Here is a 25,759-nt window from a genome sequence, read left to right on the forward strand (position 1 = left end):
GAAGGTGGTGGGGGTCCAGGTCGAACCAAGCTGGGGGTTGACTATATTTGGGGTTGCAGAAGAGCCGGGAGTGCAGGAGGCGAGAGAGGCTGATGTTTTGGCCTTTGTGTCCCTAGTAGCCCGGCGCAGGATATTGTTAATGTGGAAGGAAGCCAAACCCCCGGGTGTGGAGACCTGGATAAACGACATGGCAGGGTTTATAAAGTTAGAACGGATTAAGTTCGTACTAAGGGGTTCGGCTCAAGGGTTCACCAGGCGGTGGCAACCGTTCGTCGACTACCTCACAGAAAGATAGAGGGAATGGAAAAGAAGAAGACACCACCAGCAACCCAGGGGGGGGGGGGAGGAATCGGACGGACTCTCAGGGATGTTATTGTATATGTATAGGCACTTGTTTTAGGTATTGTATATTGGACTGTTGGATTGTATCTTTGGAGAGTATTTATTTTTGACAAGGCAGTTGCCATTTAGTTTGGTTTTTGTTTCTGTTCATATATTATTTATTTATTTGTTTAAAACTGGCCACTGTTACTTATATTGCTTTATTGTTGTTTAAAAGAAACACTACGTACTGTTATGTTTGGCCAAAAAATCTTGAATAAAATATATTTAAAAAAAAAAACACAGGTGGAGAAGGTAGTCAAGAGGCATACGGCATGCTTGCCTTCATTGGCCGGGGCATTGAGTATAAAAATTGGCAAGTCATGTTGCAGCTGTATAGAACCTTAGTTAGGCCACACTTGGAGTATAGTGTTCAATTCTGGTCGCTGATGCATTGGGTGCTCTGGATCCGTGGAACACATACAGGCCACCAACACTTAAAATAGTACAACACTATTTTATTAAGTTAGAAACTGTTGAACATACTTTCACTGTGGGTTAACACAATGTTAGATTAAATTAAACACCTATGCCTGTCCTAACCAGTCTATGCACTCAGCACATGGTGAGGATCTGTGCTGTAAGCTGTAAGCTCTGTCCTTCTGAGAGGCTGCATCCCGAATGAACGGGAACTCTGATGCCCTCTGTCTATATAGTTTGTGTGCTCTAACTGGTGATTGGCTGCGGTGCTGTGTGTGTTGATTGGTCTTGCTGTGTGTCCATCAGTGTGTGTGTCTGCACCATGATATACTGGTGTATATTATGACAGTCACCACACTACCAGAAGGATGTGGAGGCTTTAAAGAGGGTGCAGAAGAGATTTACCAGGATGTTACCTGGTATGGAGGGCACTAGCTATGAGGAGAGGTTGAATAAACTCGGTTTGTTCTCACTGGAATGACGGAAGTTGAGGGGCGACTGATAGAGGTCTACAAAATTATGAGGGGCATAGACAGAGTGGATAGTCAGAGGCTTTTTACCAGGGTAGAGGGGTCAATTACTAGGGGGCATAGGTTTAAGGTGCGAGGGGCAAGGTTTAGAGTAGATGTACGAGGCAAGTTTTTTCCACAGAGGGTAGTGGGTGCCTGGAACTAGCTGCCGGAGGAGGTGGTGGAAGCAGGGATGGTAGTGACGTTTAAGGGGCATCTTGACAAATACATGAATAGGATGGGAATAGAGGGATACGGACCCCGGAAGTGGAGAAGATTTTAGTTTAGTCGGGCAGCATGGTCGGCACAGGCTTGGAGGGCCGAAGGGCCTGTTCCTGTGCTGTACCTTTCTTTGTTCTTTGTTCTTTGACTACTGCATTTGGCATGGGTAAGTGATGAATGGGCATTGTGCAGTGTGTGGGACAGAGGAAGGGTGTTTGTTCATTATTGCAATCAAGCGTGTGGGTTTCAGGGAGGTTCAGGTCACACTTATGCCGGTGTGCCTGAAGGCTGGAGAGATGAATCTGAAGCTTGGACTCAACAAAGGGTCAGATGTTCAAACGGGTGGTGATGTTTTCTAGCCTCTTGTAGGTGATCTGAGTTAGAGGGCAGCATGAAGGTAGAGAGTTGAGTACTCAATTGAGCTCTGCACTTACTTACACGAGAAATATAGCCACAACAACCAAGAGAGAACTGCCACTAGTGGTGGGGTAGCACACCTAGCCATCCTCACCATTCATGAGATGGGAGCCCTGCAGCTTGACTGCGAGTGGGGAGTGAGGTCATCAGGTCATGTTGAGGCTGGCTGCTCAGAGGAAGCTAAGAGCCCAGTGGGTAGAATCATGACAGGATGCGGGTGAAAGTGATGAATGGACATCTCATCCCTCAGAACAACGTCAGGTATGTGCCAGTCACTGAGACACTTCGATGCAACTGAGACCATTCACAATGGGCAGCATATGTTGAAAATTAATTCTTGTTTCCATCCCTCAGATTAACCGTCCACCTGGCCAGCCAAGAAACCACGACCCTCCGTTGATACCACAGCATGACAACTCGCTGGATTCAACCGTGGCAAATCGGCGGGCATAACCGTTTTGGGAACGTTGGTAATGCACAGCAGTGAGGGCACATCATGCTCACTGGTGTAGATGGTGGGGACAGGGAGTGGCTAGTGTGCTGATAGTCGGAGGAATGTTGGAGACTAGGACCATGCTGAGCCCCAGGAGGATGATAATGAGACTCTGGAATCGTCAGTAAGGCAGCAAAAGCTGGCTGTCCAGGGGATGCGCAGAGAGATCTGACGGAGATCCCTGAGGGTCGGCGTGCCATGGGCTCTCTCATGGAGTGGTCTTTGCAAAGCATGAGTGCTGCTGTGACTCTGAGCTCCAAGCACACAGCCTCACCCATTGAGAGACTGGCGACTCATAGAGGCAACTCTAGGATCGAATGAGCCTTTCCTGGGGTTACATTCAGATATGTGAGCCCTCACATAGGCACTAAACTCAAGAAGTCACTTCCAGTGTGGGGGAAGGATGTGGCAACAGTCTCTTCGATGCCATCCTTTAGTGGCAAGCAGAAGGGTCCAGGCACACCTTGCAATGGTGGCCAAGGTGCCTTGTCATCTCCTCTCATGGCATCGCGGACGAGGGCAGCATCTCCACCGCCTCTCTGCCAGTCACAGAACCATCCTCCGAGTCCGTGCCAATTGAGGTTGCCTGGCTGGTCAGCTGGCACCCTGATAGCCACATGGGTGCAATCTATGTCATCCTGGATGCGGGGGGGAAAACAGCAATTGTGGCAAATTCTCTCATCTACTCAGTCTGCCTGACTTGGTCTGTCCTGAAATGAATGAATGTTCTCAGCCACCTGAATATAGAATCAGTGATCAGCTTGACACAGCTGTGTATAACTGACTGCGGGACTCCACAGAGATCACCCACAGTGTCCTGGAACAATCAAGAAGCATAAATATTTAGTGCCACAATGGCCTTCAGAGCCACAGGCATTGAGTGTCCACCCACAAATTTGTGACTATCTCAGCCAATCATCTGGCGGATGGTTGTCACGGCTTCCCTTGAAAGCAGGAACCTCCTGTGGCACTGGACCTCTGTCTTGTCCAAGTAATGTGATCGCAGCCTGTACGCCATGGCCTGAGCATGGTAATGACGTCTTCTCCAGGGGCGGCCTCCTTGTCCTCTCTGTTGGTCCTCACGATCCAGTTCCTGCGCCTCTGCCCGAGGTGGATGCCTACGACCACTAGGTGTCATCCCTCTTTGTTCCCTGTCCTCCACAGTGGAGGGGGCGATCCCTGCTGAGTAAACAATACCCATCTCAGGTAATGCTGATCCGCCCACCGACTGAAATATCGCGGGTGTGCGCAATGATGCCGGTACAGTTCTGGGCGCCACAGTATAGGAAGAATGTGAACGCATTGGAGAGAATTCAGAAGTGGTTTACAGAAGAATGGTTCCAAGGATGAGAAACTTCAGTTATGAGACTATATTGGAGAGGTTAGGACTGTTCTCAATGGAGAGAAGGCCATGAGAAGGCTAAGATGGATGGCACGGTGGCACAGTGGTTAGCACTGCTGTCTGACAGCGCCAGGGACCCCAGTTCAAATCCAGCCTTGTGCAACTGTGTGGAGTTTGCATGTTCTCCCAGTGTCTGCGTGGGTTTCCTCTGGGTGCTCCAGTTTCCTCCCACAGTCCAAAGATGTGCAGGTTAGGTGGATTGGCCATGCTAAATTGCTCCTTAGTGTCCAAAAAGGTCAGTTGGCATTACTGGGTTACGATAGGATGGGGTATGGGCCTAGGTATGGTGCTTTTTTCAGGGGTCGGTGCGGACGCAATGAGCCGAGTGGCCTCCTTCTGCAGTGTCGAGCTTCTATGATTCAATGATTTGATAGAAATGTTGAAAATCACGAGGGGGCTGGACAGGGTAGATAAGGAGAAACTGTTACTGTTCATAAAAGGATCAAGAACAAGAGGGCGCAGATTTAAAGTGATTTGCAAAAGAAGCAATTGTGATGCGTTAAAAATCTTCCACACAGGTGATTTGTCTCTGGAATGCACTGCCTGAAAGTGTGGTGGAGGCAGGTCCAATCGAGCAGCCGCGTGTACATCTATAAGATGCACTTTAGGAACTCCCCAAGGATCCTTAGCAACTTCCAAACCCACAATCACTACCATCTAGAAGGACAAGAGCAGGAGATACCTGGGAACACCACCACCTGGAGGTCCCCCTCCAAGTCACTCACCATCCTGACCTGAAAATATATCGCTGTTCCTTCACGGTCACTGGGAACTCTCCCGCTAACAGCACTGTGGGTGTACCTACACCTCAGGGACTGCAGCTTTTCAAGAAAGTAGTTCGCCACCACCTTCTCAAGTTCCATTAGGGATGGACAATAAATGCTGACAGGGCCAGCAATGCCCACATCCATTGAAGAATGAATTTTTAAAAATGATCTTAATACAAAAGTTAAATCCAACAGATGGTGGAAATCTGAAATAAGAACAAAAATGCTGGAAATTGTCAGCATGAGTGGAGAGAGAAATAGAGTTTACCAATGACCTTTTCATCACAACCGTCCACAGTGCAGTGAGCTGCATCATCCACAAGGCCATAAGACACAGAAGCTGAAATAGGCCACTTGGCCCATCAAGTCTGGTCTGCCATTCAATGAGATCATGAATGATCTGATCTGATAATCCTCAACTCCACTTTCCTGCCCTATCCTCTTAATCCTTGATTCCCTTAATGATTGTAAATCTGTCTATCTCAGCCTTGAATATACTTAACGACTCATCCTCTACAGCTCTCTGCGTAAAGGATTTCACAGATTCACTACCCTCTGAGAGAAGAAATTCCTCTTCATCTCTGTTTACAATGGACAACCCCTGAATCTGAGATTATGCCCTCTGGTCCGCGACTCTTTCACAAGGGGAAATAACCTCTCAGCATCCGAGCTTCACTAGTGTGTATATCCATGATGTTTATCCTTTATAGAAGCTTAAACTGTAATAACTTTAGATGTAAACATCATTGAAACTTTTTCATTGGAATTATCATTGAGTTGCTATGCAGTACAATGGTCCTTATATCAGTGTATATACCACTGCCATCGCCTACAATTCTCCTCAGCCTAACACCTCGTTCCCTTAACAGTGCCAGTTTTCAATTAGGGAAGCAATGCTGCATTAACATTTTTAAAAAATGAATTACGTTTTCCTACACTTGTTCCAGTTTCTTTCCACATTTACACGCGATGGTATTAAAGTTTAACGTCGCAGAAGGCCTAGGTGAACAACCTGTGTGCATTTTGATTACAGTATAATTAAACTAACCCTATATACAATTCAAAGCATTTTCACAATTCCTTAGCATCTACATAATTTCTGTGTTTAGCAGAGTAAGAGTCCGGCCAATTGATCAGCTTTTCTTTTCAACACAATAACGTCAGTTAAATCCGGACACTCCCACTCTGCTGCAGGAAACTTACCTGGATTACTGGAGCCCATTCTTTACTGCTGGATTCACTGCAGAAGCTCGTTTCTTTCTGGAAAGCAGGTTTGAGCGATTGAGTTAAAATGATCTATTTTGCTTGTAGTTCAGGAATCGTTAACAAAACAAACGGTTCTATTAATGGTATAAATAATATCCGTGATGTTAGAAATATTTGTCATTGCTTGTAAAAGTCACCTATCTACCCTTTTTTAACAAAAATGTGCAATGATTTACCAGGCTTGTGGATTTTTATGTATTTGGTTTGTTGGATTTTCTATGAGTTTTGGGTCCACCTTTAAAAAAAGTTGGTTAACGGGCTGGTCACTTGCCCCTTTGTAGCTAGCTTGGTGAAGAATGCCTGGAGGTTTTTTTACGATTAGATCTTTTGGGAATATTGGGTTAAGTCTGTCCAAAGCTGCAATGACTGGTGGATTTCTGTACTTGATTTTTTGGGGGATTAAACTAAAGATGTCGAAGGGGCGTTTGTGATATTCTGAGATTTTTGGAGCATTGATGGATGAGGAAACAAATTTCCGTGGGGATTGCTGGGAAGCAGCCTGTCTAACAGAGCTTGGACCAGTCAACACCCCCAGACACTCACATCCAGATAGAGACTCAATACTATAATACTAATAATAATCTTTAATGTCAAAAGTAGGCTTACATTAACACTGCAATGAAGTTACTGTGAAAAGTCCCTAGTCGCCACATTCCAGCACTTGTTCGGGTACACAGAGAGAGCCGGAGGAAACCCATGCAGACACGGAGAGAACATGCAGACTCCACACAGACAGTGACCCAAGCCAGGAATCGAACCTGGGACCCTGGAGCTGTGAAGCAACAGTGATAACGACTGTGCTAATTGTATGTGTCTGAATTTTGGATAAATTAATCTCAAATACTTCGCAATTTAAGTGTCATCCCAACCAAATGCACGCCTGTTTCTAAACAGAGATACTACAAAATATTCCAGGTTGTGTTTTTGTATCAAATGTGTGAATGGCTGAGAGTGATGGTTTCTGCAGGAGTTTTCAAAGCAGGCTAATTTTGTCAGTGAATATATGAGCAGTCATATTTGGGGGTGAATGTTTTTTCTTTTATAAATTTAGAGCATCCAATTATGTTTTTTTCAATTAATTTAGCATGACCAATCCACCTACCCTGCACATCTTTGGGTTGTGGGGGTTAGACCCACGCAGACACGGGGAGAATGTGCAAACTCCACACGGACAGTGACCCGGGGCCGGGATCGAACCAGGGACCTCAATGCCGTGAGGCTGCAGTGTTAACCACTGCACCACCGTTCCGCCCTAGGCGGCGAATGTTTAATGGAATCTTCAAACATCTTCCACCATCAAAACTGTTATAACCCCCATGTGACCCACGGGGATGAGCCGATCGATCTCCCCGTGGGGCTCATGGAATGTGAGCTCCCCCCTGGGCGGAGGCCCAACAGTGGGCTCCTTAATTCCCCGAGATAAAAGAGGGAGTCGGCATCTGAGGATGGTCCCGGCTGGGACTTGGAGTGTTGCTTAGTCGCTGTATTTCCTAGCTGTGAGTCGGAAATAAACAACTTTTGACTCACCTTTTCGGGACTTCTCATTGACTACAATAGAAACTAAACCTTGTGCAATTCTATCGCCAGTGGCCAGAACAAACCTGCAAACTTTTCTTTGCCCAAGTAGATTGGGATTGCACAGCTCAACTCTGACCTGACTGGTTAGGAACATTTGAGGGCCGTTGGTTGGCCACTATGTCAGAACACTCCCATTGGGGGATACTCGCTCAGTTTGAATACAGTCGATTTTCCTGTTTGGAAGAATTGATTTATTGGTCATGGTGCTGGTGGTGGAACGTTTTGGAGCTCAAACATGTGGGGCAGGATTCTCCAACCCCCCGCCAGTTCGGAGAATCGCCGGGGGCTGGCGTGAATCTCGCCTCTGCCGGTTACCGAATCCTCCGGCACCGGATATTCGGCGGGGGTGGGAATCGCGCCGCGCCGGTTGCCGGGCCCCCCCCCCGGCGATTCTCCAGCCCGCGATGGGCCGAAGTCCCGCTGCTGGAATGCCTGTCCCGCCGGCGAGAATCAAACCACCTCTCTTACCGGCGGGACAAGGCGGCGCGGGCGGGCTCCGGGGTCCTGGGGGGGGCGCGGGGCGATCTGGCCCCGGGGGGTGCCCCTACGGTGGCCTGGCCCACGATCGGGGCCCACCGATCCGCGGGCGGGCCTGTGCCGTGGGGGCACTCTTTTCCTTCCGCCTTCGCCATGGTCTCCACTATGGCGGAGGCGGAAGAGACCCCCTCCACTGCGCATGCGCGGGGATGCCGTGAGCGGCCGCTGACACTCCTGTGCATGCGCCGCACGGCAAAGTCATTTCCGCGCCAGCTGGCGGGGCACCAAAGGCCTTTCCCGCCAGCTGGCGGGGCACCAAAGGCCTTTCCCGCCAGCTGGCGGGGCGGAAATCAATCCGGCACGGGCCTAGCCCCTCAAGGTGAGGGCTCGGCCCCTCAAGATGTGGAGAATTCTGCACCTTTGGGGGGGCACGATGCTGGACTGATTTGCGCCATTTTTGGCGCCGGTCGGCGAACATCGCGCCGATTGCGGAGAATCCCGCCTGTGGCGTGTGCTGAGATAAAAAATATGTGTTTCAGAAAGGAGTGAGAAAGAGGGGAGTGTGAGAATGAGAAACAGACACACACAGTTGTAAAGGGGAAGTCAGAGAGACAGGTTGGGAAAGGCGGAGTGTAAGAGAGAGAGACAGAGGGGAAATGTAAAGTGAGAGAGACAGTGTGGGAAATGGGGGGGGGGGGGGAGAGGGGGGGGGGAGGGGGGGAGAGAGTGTGGGAAAGGAGAGGAAATTACAGTATTTAAGAGCTTAATGGCTCCAAGTGTCAGCACAGTAGAGTGAGATCCCCCTTGTGTGAAACAAATGGTTCAGTCACATAACTGAACCAACACATTTTAGAGGTTTGTATATCTCTTATTGGCCCATTTATACATTAATAGCAGTGTAATTTGTTAATGTACCTTTATAGTTCTGGAAAGATCTGTCTCCAAAGATTGTACAGGCCCTTGGTGACCTAGTTGGACACTTGCTGTCCTCTACACATGGCCTCGATTTTCAGCTTCTGGAGAAATCTTTATGCCTGAAGTCAGATTTTTTGAATCAATTGAAGACACCGATCGATTTTAAGGAAACAACTCATCTCAGCATTGTTTAGCTTTTATAGCACTGGTGAACTCAAAGGGAAAATGTTTCTTAAAGAATCAGTATAACCTACTGTGTTAAGGTTGACAAAATAGAAAGATGTACAATAATGAGTGGAGGAATGTTCTGATTGCAATCAATGACGGAAATTAAAAAACAAAACTTGTTGATAAATCCTGGAATCTGATCAGACTTGACGGTGTTTGAACAAGAATTTACCTCCCACAAGAAATGACAATAGGACAAAATAAAACAAGTACTAAGTTTATCTTCAATTGGTGCCACGATCAAACGTTTGGCATTCTCATGGACTTGCATTTCTGGAAAAAAGAAATAGAAAGATGGAATTGCAAAAACCAAAATGAATACAAGCAATTCATTTTCATATTCAAAGTATCCATAGAATCCCTACAGTGCAGAAGGAGATCATTCGGCCCATCGAGTTAGCACCAACCTTCTGAAAGAGCACCCTACCCAGGCCCAGTCCTCCACCCTATCCCCGTAACCCCACCGTCTTGGTCACTGCCAACCCACGTAACCCGCACATCTTTGGACTGTGGGAGGAAACCGGAGCACCCGGAGGAAACCCACGCAGACACAGGGAGAACGTGCAAACTCCACATAGTCACCCAAGGCCTGAATCAAACCCGGGTCCCTGATGCTGTGAGGCAGCAGTGCTGACCACAGTGCTGCAGTGCCACCCTCAACCATTTCATGTTTGCCCCATGAATTCTCTTGGCTCAGAATGTGTCAAAACGCCACCCAGTATAATTAGCATTTCCATCTTTCCAAATGTAACTGATTTGAATCTGGCAACGCAAGAGAAAAGTGTACCTAACTCAGACCAAAAATGTTCAATCATCTTCAGCTACTGCATTTTTAAAATTTGTTCTTGGGATGTGGGCATCACTGGCTGGGTCAGCATTAGTTGGCTATCCCTAATTGCCCTTGAGTTCAGTGCCTGGCTAAGCCATTTCAGTGGGGGGCAGTTAAGAGTCAATCACATTGCTGTGGGTCTGGAGTCACATGTAGGTCAGATCAGGTAAGGATGGCAGATTTCCTTCCCTTAAGGACATTAGTGAAGCAAATGACAATCGGCAATCATTTCATGTCATCATTAGACTTAATTCCAAGTTTTTTTAATTGAATTTAAATTCCACCCTCTGTCATGATGTGAATCGAACCCACGACTCCAGAGCATTACCCTGGGTCACACCACTAACTCCCTGCATCAATGACCTCCCTCCACCATAAGGTCAGATGTAGAGATGTTCGCTGATGATTGCAGCGTAAAATATCATTCGCAACTCCTCAGATACCAAAGCAATCCATGTCCATATGAAACAGGTCCCGGACAACGTGCAGACTTGGGCTGATGAAATCCAAGTACCAATGGTGTCGCACAAGTACCAGGTAATGACCATCTCTAACAAGAGAGTATCTAATCATCATCCCTTGACATTTAATAGCATTGAGTCCCCCACCATCAACATCCTGTGGGTTACTATTGATCAGTAACTGAACTGGATCAGCCATTAAAATACTGTAGCTGCAAGACCAAGTCACAGACTGGGGGGGTGGGGGGCTTCAGTGACAAGTAACTCACCTCCTGACTCCCCAAAGCATGCCCATCATCTGTAAGGCACAAGTCAGGAGTGTGGTTGAACACTCTACTCTTGCCTGGATGAGTGCAGCTCCAAATTGCAAGAAGATTGGCACTATTTACATTGTGTATTTATGTATGCTCCATGTCTTTTTCCATGTATGGAATAATCTCTCTGGACTGTACGTAGGACAATATTTTTCACTGCACCTCGATACACGTGACAATAGAACAAATCCAAATCCTATGCAGGACATAGCAACCCATTTGATTGGCAACCATTCACCACCATAAACATTCGCTAACTCCACCACCAATGAATAGTAGCAGCAGTGTGTGACATTCACAAGAACGTGCAGGAACTTGCCATGGCTCCTGTTACAAAGCCCTGGTGATGCTTTGTGCGAGAGTGTTCCAACCTTAAATGTTGGTTTCATGTGGTGCATTGTTTTTACAGATTAGTGAGCAATGTTTGCGGAAATAATGAGAAATAAAATCTCTCTTTCATTAAGCAACAACAAAGTATTTATTAAAGTAGAACAAAGATAATGGACAAAAGTCTCTGTTTGAGAGACAAAGTGTTGACACTAGCACTGAATTGCGTGCGGTTCGCATTACCATTGGGAACGTTATTCCCTGAGCAATTCATGACATGTTAATGGTCCAGTACCTCAGCCCACGCGAATCGAGAGCGATCCTCATTCCCGCTAGCATTGATTTGGCTGGGACTGGAATTGATGCTGGAGAGTCTGACAATCTGGATCTGCTTATAAGCACTCCACTCTCCACACAATCTTATTCCAGCCAAGACGCTGGCACAGAAGATAACGGCTCCGAGATTTGAGTCGGAGATCAATAGAACAGTGGTTTTCAAACTTTTTCCGAGGACCCATTTTTACCAACCGGCCAACTTCGGGACCCACGCCGGCCGACCTTCGGGACCCACGCCGGCCGACCTCCGCGACCCATGGCGACCGACCTTCGCGACCCACGTCGGCCGACCTTCGCGACTCACGAGGGCCGACCTTCGCGACGCACGCAGGCCGACATTCGCAAACCACCATTTTCTCTTACCTTTAATGCGAGAGGTGAGCCTGCTTGGTCCTCATTTACTTGTTTGCTGCTGACAAAATGGAGGAATTGCAATCGCGCACAAAGCACGTGACGTCGACGTTCGGGGGGCGAGACCTGTTCTCTGCCTCCCTTCAGGCAGGACGATTACATCAAATTTGAAAAAAATCTTCTCTTGCATCTCCGATTGCGCAAATACGCGCACAACAGCCGCAGCAGTCGTCTTTTAACACTGCTGGCTGGGAGTGGCCTTCAAAATGACGGCCGCGACCATATAAAAAAAGCGGGCACTACGCATGCGTATGCACAGTACCGTGTGCATGAGCACTGATGAGCAGGCACACATGCGCAATGCGTCCGCATTTTTCTATAAGGTTGCGGCGGTCATTTTGAAGGCCGCTCAAAGCCGGCATTGTTAAAAGCTGGTTGCTGCGGCTGTTGCGCATGAATTTGTGCAATAGGGAGCACTGCGATGGACGGTTTCACGACCCTCCCACAGGTCGCGACCCCGACTTTGAAAATGCCTGCAATAGAATGTTGGATGTGGTGGAGGAGAGGTGGGATTCCCTGTTCCCAGGGTGGGCAGGAGTCTATTGCCCACCGTCGTCATCCATGCCTGGGTAGAGGTGGCAGAGACCATGAGTGCTGCCAGCCTCACCAGATGAACTGGCGCACAGTGTTGCAAGGAGATGAACAACCTCCTTAGGGCAGCTCGGGTGAATCACCACCTCTGTTCCCTGGCATCACCTCTGTCCCTCACTCCTTACATCACCCCCACTCTAATATAGGCCAATCAAAACCCACCTGCCCACATCTCCCTCATATCCTACCTTGCACCAAATCACAACACCTGTATTGTCCTCTTTGGGCCTTGCTCACACATGCCACCAGCTACAGACCTCCCATGTAACTCGCTTCCATGTGTCTCACCATGTCCTTTATGTGTCCCCAGGAAACAAAAGCCCATGACAGAAGAGAGCGGGAGAAGACTGGAGGGAGTGACATGGATCTCCTAGCTCTCACCCCCGCCGAGAAGAGGGTGATGGCATTATCCAGAGAGGTGCAGGAGAGGGCTATCTCTGAGGCGGAGATTGGCATGTGACAACCAAGGGACCCCCTAATGCAAAATTATGTCCCTATAGCAAGTGAGTCACCCCACTTCCCCAGACCACTCCTTCCCAATATCTCACCATGTGTCTTGTCTTTTGTCTTGCAGTATCGCCAACGGTGGATTGGCCATGCTAAAATTGCCCTTCGTGTCCAAAATTGCCCTTAGTGTTGGGAGGGGTTAGTGGGATAGGGTGAAGGTGTAGGCTTGGGTAGGGTGCTCTTTGCAAGAACTGGTGCAGACTCGATGGGCCAAATGGTCTCCTTCTGCACTGTAAATTCTATGGTCTATACCAGGCCGGCCCGACTGGGGTACCTTGCCCTCAGGCACAACCCCAGCACAGCCGGAGATGACATGGACTTCTCGGCACTGCTTTCACTTGCACCCTCCACTATCGCAGAGACCATCACTTTGGTGGGTCATTTTAGCTCCTGGGTCACCATCTGGTGCGCACTTCACACATGTTGCAGCACATCAGGTGGAGATTGGGACTCCCAAGGGAGTGGACAATCAGAGAGTTGCCCGGTCGCAGGAACTAGCTGTAGTCAGGACAGATATCGCGTTTTTGGAATGAATGATCATATCACTGGTGGAGATGCAGACACAGAACCAGAATCTACAGGAGGGGCTGTCAGCAACTTTCCAGCACCTGCAGGTGCAGCTGGAGGAGTCCAACCATCTTCAAGCAAATGAGACGGCACCGACAATGCGTGGTACCCAGGCCATCATTGAATGGATAGCGTCCACAGGGGCAAGAAGTCAGAGCCATGGGTCAAGACGTCCAAGGCTTGGGGCATACTGTATGGTCGATGGCTAAGGCTCAGGACAGGCAAGCCCAGTCACAGGCAGACATATACACGGCCCACATGGACATTGCTGCAGCCCTCCATAGCTTGGCCCAGTCACAAAGGTGAATGGCTGAGGGAGTCAAGAGCATTGGCCGGGTGCTGAATGATCTGGGCCAGGCAGAGAGGAACATGACTCACTCACTGAGGGATGTGGCCCAGTCTCTGTGCTCCATGGTTGATGGCATCAAGACCTTGGTTGAGACAAGAGCGGGCCTCGAGGACTGGCAGCGCCAGATGGTAGTGGAGCCTCGAGAGCTCACTCCAGATTCACCTCTGACCCATGGAATAGCCCAAGGGCTATGGAGCACTCCGAGGGAGGAGGAAGTCAAGGGGTCCATGGAGGTTCCTCCCACAGAGGAGGTGCTGGAACATCTCAGCGCTTCTGAATCCCCCCCACCCCACCTGACACTGGCCCATCTCACGGGCAGCGGGCAGAACAGGGTGTCAAATTGTAACCAGTGACACCCGAAAGTCAGCCGGGCCCATCATGGTCCAGGCCCTCCAGAGGACAGCTGCCAAAGGCACCTCAGTTCAGAGGGTAACCTCCACATCTGACGTGCTGTCTGGTGTCACATCTAGAATGAACGGTAAGATAAGGAAGTTAGACAACAGTTAAGTTAACACGGGTGCACCACATACGTTAGAGGTAGAGTGTGAGGGATGGATTGGGCAGGGTTTAGAGGATGTGCCAGGTGGCAGGTGGGGGATGTGATATGTTGGTGGTTTTCGTATGGATGTTGGAGGATGGTATGGGGCAGGGCCCACAGGACAATTGGACATTCCACCTGGGGTCACCCTCAGAGGGGGCAGGGAATGAAGTGTGAGCCCATATTGTAGGACAGCTTACCCAGTGAGTGACCCACCACCATCTCCATAACTGATCCCCCTCCCCTCATCAAAGGGTAAAAATGGCCTGTGAGATGGAATAGCCATCACACATTCAACAATCACTCGGACGGTCAGTGAAATGCGATCATGCAGGCAGGAGTCAGACTTTGTCAAACGATGAGGAGCACCAGAGCTGATCTCACAATGAGTCATCAACATCGTCCGCCCCATGGGCAAGATGCGCTGATAGTGGCAACCCAGTGTCAACACCCTGCAGTGATGCTGGCAGAATCCTCGGAGGGGGGAGGGGGAGCTGGTGTGGTGGGGTGGAGTAATTTTTAAAAAAATCTTTATTAGTGTCACGAGTAGGCTTACATTAACACTGCAATGAAGTTACTGTGAAAATCCCCTAGTATCGGGTGGCACAGTAGCACACAAGTTAGCACTGTTGCTTCGCAGTGCCAGGGTCCCAGGTTCGATTCCCGGCTTGTGGCAATAAAGATTATATTAAAAAATAAAAATAAAATGACCACGCTCCGATGCCTGTTCGGGTACACTGAGGGAAAATTCAGAATGTCCAATTCACCTAACAAGCACGTCTTTCGGGATTTGTGGGAGGAAACCAGAGCACCCGGAGAAAACCCACACAGACACGGCAGACTCCGTGAACGCGCAGACTCCGCGCAGACAGTTTTCTTTTTGTTTTATAAATTTAGAGTACCAAATTAATTTTTTAATTAATTAATAGGCAATTTAGCGTGGTCAATCCACCTAGCCTGCACATCTTTGGGTTGTGGGGATGAAACCCACACACCGGCACAGACAGTGACTCAAGCTGAGAATTGAACCCGGGTCCCTGGCACTGTTAAGCAACAGTGCTAACTACTGTCCTATCGAGCTGCCCAAGTAAAGTAAGGGGACACCAATTGGAAGGTGTGCGGGGGGAGGGACAGTATGGAGGGGTGGGACAGGGTGGCGGAGCTGCCGGCAGGGGGTCGGGATTGAAAGCACTAGCAACAGCGCCCCCCCGATGGCCATGGGGAAATATTCAGGGAGTCCGGTAATAATAGCTTCATTGAGAATTTGGAGGCAGTTTCGCCAACACTTCGGGTGAACCACAGATTTGAGCAAGGGAAGTGGGGTGGAAATTTTCAGAAATGGGAGGAGAAGGGGATTAAGACACTAAAAGATTTGTTTCTTCGGGGTCGGTTTGCAGGATTGAAGGAGCTGGAAGCGAAGTATGGGCTGGAGCAGGGTGAAATGATTAGATACATGCAGGTTCGAGATTTTGCCAGAAAGGAGATACAGAGCTTCCTGGTGGAGCTGGCCTCCACATTGCTGGAGGAGGTGCTGACGACAGGGGGACTGGAGAAGGGGGTAGTGTCGGAGGTTGTGGAGCTATTTTGGAAGAGGAGAAGGCACCACTGGAAGTGATCAAAGCAAAAGTGGGAGGAAGAGTTGGGAGAGGATATGGAGGAGAGGTTCTGGTGTGAGGTGCTCTGGAGAGTGAACGCCTCCACCTCATGCGGGAGGTTGGGGCTGATACAGCTGAAGGTGGTATAAAGAGCACACCTCATGAGGGCGAGGATGAGCCGATTCTTTGAAGGAGTAGAAGATGTGTGTGAACGTTGCGAGGGGGGGCCCGGCTAACCACGTTCATATGTTTTGGTCCTGTCCAAAGCTGGAGAATTACTGGAAGGAGGTTTTAAGGGTAATCTCTAAAGTGGTGCACGTGAAACTGGACCCGGGCCCCCGGGAGGCCATATTCGGGGTGTCGGACCAGCCAGGGTTGGAAACGGGTGCTGAGGCAGATGTTGTAGCCTTCGCCTCGTTGATCGCCCGAAGGCAGATCCTGATGGGTTGGAGAGCAACCTCTCCACCCTGTGCCCTGGCGTGGCGGGGGGACCTGTTGGAATTCTTGACTCTTGAGAAGGTTAAGTTTGAACTGAGGGGAAGGATGGAGGGGTTGTACAATTCATGGGCATTATTCATTATGCACTTTCAAGAACTGGATAACATTGAACATTAGTTGGGAGGCGGGTGGGTGGGAGGGTTGGGGGGAGGGGGGTTGTGTGTGTTCATGGTGACTATGGGTGATCCCTAATTCCTTTTTGTCATTTATGTTAACATGCGGACTAATGTTTGAGGTTTGGTAGGAGGAAGGGATAGTTGTTATTGATATGGTGATTGACATATTTGTTACTGATTATTGTTTATTGTTGGTGGGTGTAAATTTGGGAGAAAATGTGAAAACTGAGGAGAATAAAAATATTTTTTTTAAAAACAATGTCCTGACCAGCTGCCTCCTTAATCCTTCCCATAACTCCGCTGTTTTTCCCAGTCATGTTGGCTGCTCCATCGTTTGTGATTCTTCTGCAACAAACCCAGTCGGACCCACACTTTCCAACCACAAAACTTTCAAAGCTTCAAAATTCTCTGTGCCAGTCGTGTGGGTTGGTAAAGTCTGGTAGCACAGCAAATCCTCAATAAATTCATAGTGCCAAACATACCTAGCCCAAACGTAAACTAGCAAGATTGTACAATCTGAAACATCTGTACTTTCATCCAGTTGTATTGAGAACTCCTGCGCTGACTTTAAACGAGAAATAAGCTGGGTTTCAAAATTCTCAGCAATATGCCAAATTTGGCGAGCCACTGTGTTATCACTAAATGGGATACATTTCACTTTTACAACGAATCTCTCATCTATGACCATATGAACTATATCTAATATTGCAGGGAGAATTAATCCCGATTGGCAGGCGGGCTGGTTCCATGGGGGCCTATGTTCCTCCGCGCCAGACCCCCGTAGGGCTCTGCCATATTGCCCGGAGGCCAGCGCGGAGAGGGGAACCCACGCGCATGCGCAGAATCACGCTGGCCGTTCCGCGCATGCACGAACTTGTGCCGGCCGGAACTTGGCCGCGGGATTGGAGAATCCCATCCAAAGTCTTTGGGCTGGATCCTCAGATTTTGAGGAAATGTCTGGAGGAAGCTTCTGGTCTTACGACCAAAAGGTCGGCGATACCCCCGCATCGATGCTCCGCCGGTGGGGGGTTAGCAGCCGCGCCACGTAAAGGCCTGCCAGATAGTACCCACCCATAAACCCCACTCAAAACCCCCAGACCACCCCCCACCAGTCCCCCCAGCCCCCGCTGAAGCCCCCTGTGCCAGTGGAACGGCTCACCCCCAGACTGTGGCGCCGTTCCTTCAATATCCTTTCTGGACAACAAAAATCTTTATCCCACAATATTAAAGATTAACTCATGCCTGTACATCTTAAGATTTTAATATCTTTCCCCATTCTAGTCTGTTCACATGGGAATACTTAACCTTCACACACAAAATCCTTAAACACATGAGCCACCTGCTGGTCATTCTGCTCCTGTACCATTTGTCCCACATTTTTATTCCTATTGTTTAGCCTTTTCCTCTGTGTATATATCCTATCTGCTTTTCCTATTATTGAACCTCTAATTTCATATTTCCCATTTTAAGATTAATAACTCCAACTGGCTTTCCGTTTAACACTGCAGCATACAGACTTTGTGTGGCTCAGTTTATTAGCGTGAAAGCATCTAGCTTTCCTCATGTCTCTTATCCCTAGAGTACCATCTTTTTGATTTTGAGGTGAAGTCTCTTTGGAAGGTTTAACCACTCTCTTGCTTGTATCGCACCTTCCTTAGAGTGTTGCTAAAAATGTTTTGACCTATGAACTAACTCATTATCGTCAGCATGCTCCACCACATGTTTTTCAGTCTTAACTCTTTGTTCCTCAACTTGAGCCCTTATCGTTGTAGCTAATGAGTCTTTAAATTCTTCCACCAGAACTACTTCTCTAAGGGCTTGATAGATTTTTGCTATTTTTAATGCTCTCACCCACCTCTCAAAATTACTTTGTTTTAACCCTTTCAAATTAATTGTAAATCTGTCCAGACTACTGTTTTTTTATATTTTGAAATTTTAGTCTGTAAGCCTCTGGTACTAACTCAGTATAGCTTTGTTCACTGTTTGATATTCCCCAGATCTTTCCTCCGACAAAGGCACATGGACTTTACTAGTCATACCCTCAAATTTACTTTGTAAGAGCAATGTCCAAATATCTTGTGCTCATTTAATCTGTTTAGTTATTTTCTTAAAAGCATTAAAAAATACCTGTGTCCCTTTCATCAAATTTTGGAAGTGCCTGTATAAATCTAAATATCTCCCCAGTAGGTTCATGTCAAGAACTACTTTCTTCTTCATTCAGCTCCGTTGTCCAGGCTGCAAGTCGCAGCATTTTAACTTAATGTTCTCTCTCTTTTTATCCTTTTCTCTTTCTGCCATTGTTAACTTCTGCAATTCCACTTACCCTGGGAAAACTCTCTCTTTCTTGCATTTCTAATTTCCTCATTTCTATTCTTTTTGTGATTGAATTTTTGCTCATTACATTTCCCCATTTTCGAAGTACTCAGTCTGTCTGACACAACTTTGCTTTGCTTGTAAATACTTCACTTTCTTAGCTCCTGTAGATATCATAATTTATTTGCCACTTCCATCAAGTTAGCTTTAGGTACAATTTTCAAATTTGCGAAGGTTATATTGTCTGGGTGGCACGGTTAACACTGCCATGGTTAACACTGTTACTTCACAGCGTCAAGGTCCCAGGTTCTATTCCTGGCTTGGGTCACTGTCTGTGCGGAGTCTGCATGTTCTCCCCGTGTCTGACCGGGTTTCCTTCAGGTGCTCCAGTTTCCTCCCAGGAGCCCCGAAAGACATGCTGTTATCATAGAATCATTCTGGGGGAGGTGGGACCAGTACAAACCGGACGGTCTGCACCTGGGCAGGACTGGAACCGACGTCCTAGGGGGGTGTTTGCTAGAGCTGTTGGGGAGAGTTTAAACTAATGTGGCAGGGGGATTGCAACCGATGCAGGAAGTTGGAAGGTAGTAAAACAGGGACAGAAATAAAAGGCAGTAAGGGGGAAAATGTAAGGCAGAGAAGCCAGAGTCAAAAATCAAAAAGGGCGACAGTACAAGGTACAGTGACTGAGGGGAGCTCAGTGAATAGGACCAGGAATACTAAAAGAAATAAAACGGGAAGTGAAAACATTAATGGTAAGCGACGCGGCAGGTTGTTACAGGAAGATATGGGTTCGATGACAAGGAAAATTAGGAGAAAGGTTAAGAGGAAATATAACTTAGGAGAGGTTACTGATCAAGGTGGTAAGATTAAGAACAGGGGTAAAAAAGCCAACATAAGCGTACTTTACCTGAATGCTCGTAGTATTCGGAATAAGGTAAATGAGTTGATGGCGCAAATCATCGTGAATGACTATGATTTAGTGGCCATTACTGAAACATGGTTAAAGGATGGTCACGACTGGGAGTTAAATATCCGAGGGTATCAAACTTTTCAGAAGGACAGAGTGGATGGTAAGGGAGGTGGTGTAGCTCTGTTATTTAAGGATGACATCCAGGCAACAGTAAGGGATGACATCGGTGCTATGGAGGATAAGGTTGAATCCATTTGGGTGGAAATCAGGAATAGTAAGGCGAAAAAGTCACTGATAGGAGTAATCTATAGGCCACCAAATAGTAACATTATGGTGGGGCAGGCAATAAACAAAGAAATAACAGATGCATGTAGAAATGGTACAGCAGTTATCATGGGGGATTTTAATCTACATGTTGATTGGTTTAACCAGGTCGGTCAAGGCAGCCTTGAGGAGGAGTTTATAGAATGTATCCGCGATAGTTTCCAAGAACAGTATGTAATGGAACCTACGAGGGAACAAGCGGTCCTAGATCTGGTCCTGTGTAATGAGACAGGATTGATTCAGGATCTCATAGTTAGGGATCCTCTCGGAAGGAGCGATCACAATATGGTGGAATTTAAAATACAGATGGAGGGTGAGAAGGTAAAATCAAACACTAGTGTTTTGTGCTTAAACAAAGGAGATTACAATGGGATGAGAGAAGAACTAGCTAAGGTAGACTGGGAGCAAAGACTTTATGGTGAAACAGTGGAGGAACAGTGGAGAACCTTCCAAGTGATTTTTCACAGTGCACAGCAAAGGTTTATACCAACAAAAAGGAAGGACGGTAAAAAGAGGGAAAATCGACCGTGGATATCTAAGGAAATAAGGGAGAGTATCAAATTGAAGGAAAAAACATACAAAGTAGCAAAGATCAGTGGGAGACTAGAGGACTGGGAAATCTTTAGGGGGCAACAGAAAGCTACTAAAAAAGCTATAAAGAAGAGTAAGATAGATTATGAGAGTAAACTTGCTCAGAATATAAAAACAGATAGTAAAAGTTTCTACAAATACATAAAACAAAAAAGAGTGGCGAAGGTAAACATTGGTCCTTTAGAGAATGAGTAGGGAGATTTAATAATGGGTGATGAGGAAATGGCTGAGGAACTGAACAGGTTTTTTGGGTCGGTCTTCACAGTGGAAGACACAAATAACATGCCAGTGACTGATGGAAATGAGGCTATGACAGGTGAGGACCTTGAGAGGATTGATATCACCAAGGAGGTAGTGATGGGCAAGCTAATGGGGCTAAAGGTAGACAAGTCTCCTGGCCCTGATGGAATGCATCCCAGAGTGCTAAAAGAGATGGCTAGGGAAATTGCAAATGCACTAGTGATAATTTACCAAAATTCACTAGACTCTGGGGTGGTCTCGGCGGATTGGAAATTAGCAAACGTGACATCACTGTTTAAAAAAGGAGGTAGGCAGAAAGCAGGTAATTATAGGCCAGTGAGCTTAACTTCGGTAGTAGGGAAGATGCTAGAATCTATCATCAAGGACGAAATAGCGAGGCATCTGGATGGAAATTGTCCCATTGGACAGACGCAGCATGGGTTCATAAAGTGCAGGTCGTGCCTAACTAATTTAGTGGAATTTTTTGAGGAAATTAACAGTGCGGTAGATAATGGGGAGCCAATGGATGTGGTATATCTGGATTTCCAGAAAGCCTTTGACAAGGTGCCACACAAAAGGTTGTTGCATAAGATAAAGATGCATGGCATTAAGGGGAAAGTAGTAGCATGAGTAGAGCGAAGTATGGGCTGGAGCAGGGTGAACTGATTAGATACATGCAGGTTCGAGATTTTGCCAGAAAGGAGATACAGAGCTTCCTGGTGGAGCTGGCCTCCACATTGCTGGAGGAGGTGCTGACCACAGGGGGACTGGAGAAGGGGGTAGTGTCGGCGGTTGTGGAGCTATTTTGGAAGGGGAGAAGGTACCACTGGAAGTGATCAAAGCAAACGTCGGAGGAAGAGTTGGGAGAGGATATGGAGGAGAGGTTCTGGTGTGAGGTGCTCTGGAGAGTGAACGCCTCCACCTCATGCGGGAGGTTAGGGCTGATACAGCTGAAGGTGGTATACAGAAAGCAAAGAGTGGGGATTAATGGGTGTTTCTCTGGTTGGCAATCAGTAGCTAGTGGCGTCCCTCAGGGATCAGTGTTGGGCCCACAACTGTTCACAATTTACATAGATGATTTGGAGTTGGGCACCAAGGGCAATGTGTCCAAGTTTGCAGACGACACTAAGATAAGTGGTAAAGCAAAAAGTGCAGAGGATACTGGAAGTCTGCAGAGGGATTTGGATAGGCTAAGTGAATGGGCTAGGGTCTGGCAGATGGAACACAATGTTGACAAATGTGAGGTTATCCATTTTGGTAGGAATAACAGCAAAAGGGATTATTATTTAAATGATAAAATATTAAAACATGCTGCTGTGCAGAGAGACCTGGGTGTGCTAGTGCATGAGTCGCAGAAAGTTGGTTTTCAGGTGCAACAGGTGATTAAGAAGGCAAATGGAATTTTGTCCTTCATTGCCAGAGGGATGGAGTTTAAGACTAGGGAGGTTCTGCTGCAATTGTATAAGGTGTTAGTGAGGCCACACCTGGAGTATTGTGTTCAGTTTTGGTCTCCTTACTTGAGAAAGGACGTACTGGCACTGGAGAGTGTGCAGAGGAGATTCACTAGGTTAATCCCAGAGCTGAAGGGGTTGGATTACGAGGAGAGGTTGAGTAGACTGGGACCATACTCGTTGGAATTTAGAAGGATGAGGGGGGATCTTATAGAAACATATAAGATTATGAAGGGAATAGATAGGATAGATGCGGGCAGGTTGTTTCCACTGGCGGGTGAAAGCAGAACTAGGGGGCATAGCCTCAAAATAAGGGGAAGTAGATTTAGGACTGAGTTTAGGAGGAACTTCTTCACCCAAAGGGTTGTGAAGCTATGGAATTCCTTGCCCAGTGAAGCAGTAGAGGCTCCTTCATTAAATGTTTTTAAGATAAAGATAGATAGTTTTTTGAAGAATAAAGGGATTAAGGGTTATGGTGTTCGGGTCAGAAAGTGGAGCTGAGTCCACAAAAGATCAGCCATGATCTCATTGAATGGTGGAGCAGGCTCGAGGGGCCAGATGGCCTACTCCTGCTCCTAGTTCTTATGTTCTTATGTTCTAATCATAGAATTTACAGTGCAGAAGGAGGCCATTCTGCCCATCAAGTCTGCAGCGGCCCCTGGAAAGAGCACCCCACCTAAGCCCACAACCCCACCCTATCCTCGCAACCCAGTCATCCCACCCAACCCAACCTTTTTTGGACACTAAGGGCAAGTTAGCATGGCCAATCCACCTAACCTGTTAGGTAATTTGGACATTCTGACTTCTATCCGTGTACCCGAACAGGCGCCGGAATGTGGCGACCTGGGCTTTTCACAGTAACTTCACTGCAATGTTAAGTCTACTTGTGACAATAACAAAGATGATTATTATTATTATTAAATAAGCCAGGGCTAGAAAAAGAGCCATCTTTGCAGTCTCCTTATTTAAATTACACATTCTCACTCCGTTCCATGATTCTTCAATCTTGTTACATTTAAAAAGTCACAAATCCTCTACATCCAAAAGGAATTATGCATTTTTAAATCCCAGCCAAGGTCCCCCAATGTTGTTAAGAACCCCGCTGACGTTATCTGTGAGAGTGTCTCAAAGACCGGAAGGATAACTTGAAACATTGGTTCTCAATGGTATATATTTTTTAGAATAATGTGAGGAATAATATACAACCAAGTGAGGAACAAGTTGTTGTGTAAACAAAAAATAAAGAATATTTATTAAAGTAATAGAAAAGAAAAAACTCACAACAAAAGCCGAGTATACACTATGACACTTAAGTATTTTATCTTGTTCCCAATATATACCCTAGATCCCTGAACAAACTGAGGCACCCCTTTTCCCAAACAACATCCAAGATTACTGACTCTATCTGTCAAATCCAGCTAATAGTTACCACACAATACCACTTAGGTTACCAAGTCTGAGAAAACGTCTCTTTCTGGTTTGGCAAAGGCACAAAATTATGTCTTTTAGAGGAGAATATTTGCAATCTGCTGTGACTCTAAATGTTAAATGGAACAGGCCTCCGTGGCTCGAATCATAGATGGAAGTGACCTGTCTGACTGTTGGATGGACACGAGCCTCTTTCAACAATGAGGCTGCCAGCAGTTATACTGTTCAATTTCTTTACTATTCTCCTCTGTGGACTCAGCTGTCTACTTCTCTCAAATTCCTTGCCTTTTGAAGTTATCATTCATATAGACCCACTGAGCTCTAGTAAACAATGTTTTTGAAATGCCCATTCACACCTCAATGCCTCCAAACTCCTCCTAATTTTGTTACTGGGCAAAATCACATCTAATTATTCCTCTAGATGCCTGCTGGTGTCATTACATTTCTGTTATTTTATTTTAATCTCAAATTTGCTGTTAATCTCGTTAACTCTCCACATTCCTGACAGATGATGTTGCCAGGACCGGAAACGTGGAGCTATGATGAAAGATTCGAGAGGCTGGAGTTGTCAGGGGGATGGGAAAACGAGCTGTAGCCCAGAAGCCAGTGTTGAGAGTAGTGAGGTACTGAGGAGGTTATCAAGGTCGCAGGAGTGTACTGGCAGACAGAAAGGTGGGTTGAAGTGTGTCTACTTCAATGCAAGGAGCATCCGGAATATGGTAGGTGAACTTGGAGCGTGGATTGGTACTTGGGGCTACGATGTTGTGGCCATTACGGAGACATGGTTAGAACAGGGACAGGAATGGTTGTTGGAAGTTTCGGGGTATAGATGTTTCAGTAAGAGTAGGAAAGGTGGTAAAAGAGGTGGAGGAGTAGCATTGTTAATCAAGGATAGTTTAACGACTGCAGAAAGGCAGTTCGAAGGGGATCTGCCTACTGAGGTAACATGGGCCGAAGTTAGAATAGGAAAGGAGCGGTCACGTTGTTAGGAGTTTTCTATAGGCCCCCAAATAGTAATAGAGATGTGGAGGAAGAAATTGCAAGACAGATTATGGATAGGTGTGGAGGTCTCAGGGTAGTTGTCATGAGTGACTTTAACTTTCCAAATATTGATTTGAACCTCTATAGGTCGAACAGTTCGGATGGGGCAGTTTTTGTACAGTGTGTGCAGGAGGGTCTCCTGACACAATGGGCGAGATTCTCCGACCCCCCGCCGGGTCGGAGAATCGCCGGGGGCTGGCGTGAATCTCGCCCCCGCCGGTTGCCGAAGTCTCCGGCACCGGAGATTCGGCGGGGGCGGGAATCGCGCCGCGCCTTTTGGCGGGCCCCCCCGCGCGATTCTCCGGCCCGGATGGGCCGAAGTCCCGCCGCTAAAATGCCTGTCCCACCGGCGTAAATTAAACCACCTACCTTACTGGCGGGACAAGGCGGCGCGGGCGGGCTCCGGGGTCCTGGGGGGGGGGGCGCGGGGCGATCTGGTCCTGGGGGGTGCCCCCACGGTGGCCTGGCCCACGATCGGGGCCCACCGGTCTGCGGGTGGGCTTGTGCCGTGGGGGCACTCTTTCCCTTCCGCCTCTGCCACGGTCTCCACCATGGCGGAGACGAAAGAGACTCCCTCCACTGCACATGCGCGGGAATGCTGTCAGTGGCCGCTAACGCTCCCGCGCATGCGCCGCCAGGAGATGTCATTTCCGCGCCAGCTGGCGGGGCACCAAAGGCCTTTACATCCAGCTGGCGGGGCGGAAATTCGTCCGGCGCCGACCTAGCCCCTTAAGGTTGGGGCCCGGCTCCCAAAGATGTGGAGCATTCCGCACCTTTGGGGCGGCACGATGCCCGTCTGATTTGCGCCGTTTTGGGCGCCAGTCGGCGGACACCGCGCCGTTTCCGGAGAATTTCGCCCAATATGTGGATAGGCCGACAAGAGGGGGGGGGCCACATTGGATTTGGTACTGGGTAATGAACTGGGCCAAGTGTTAGATTTGTTT

At 47.7% G+C, this 25,759-nt stretch overlaps 1 protein-coding gene across 1 annotated transcript in view; it reads left to right on the top strand.

The window, feature by feature from the left end:
* The first annotated feature begins 5,824 nt into the window (after nt 1–5,824).
* The window catches only part of LOC140393558 (LITAF domain-containing protein-like), a 51,395-nt gene continuing 31,460 nt past the window's right edge, over nt 5,825–25,759 (top strand). Inside the window, exon 1 of the mRNA XM_072479848.1 lies at nt 5,825–5,882. The gene's annotated coding sequence lies outside the window, so the exon portion shown is untranslated. The remainder of the gene's footprint in view (nt 5,883–25,759) is intronic.

This window comes from Scyliorhinus torazame, chromosome 17, assembly GCF_047496885.1.
Source record: "Scyliorhinus torazame isolate Kashiwa2021f chromosome 17, sScyTor2.1, whole genome shotgun sequence".
NCBI lineage: Eukaryota > Metazoa > Chordata > Chondrichthyes > Carcharhiniformes > Scyliorhinidae > Scyliorhinus > Scyliorhinus torazame.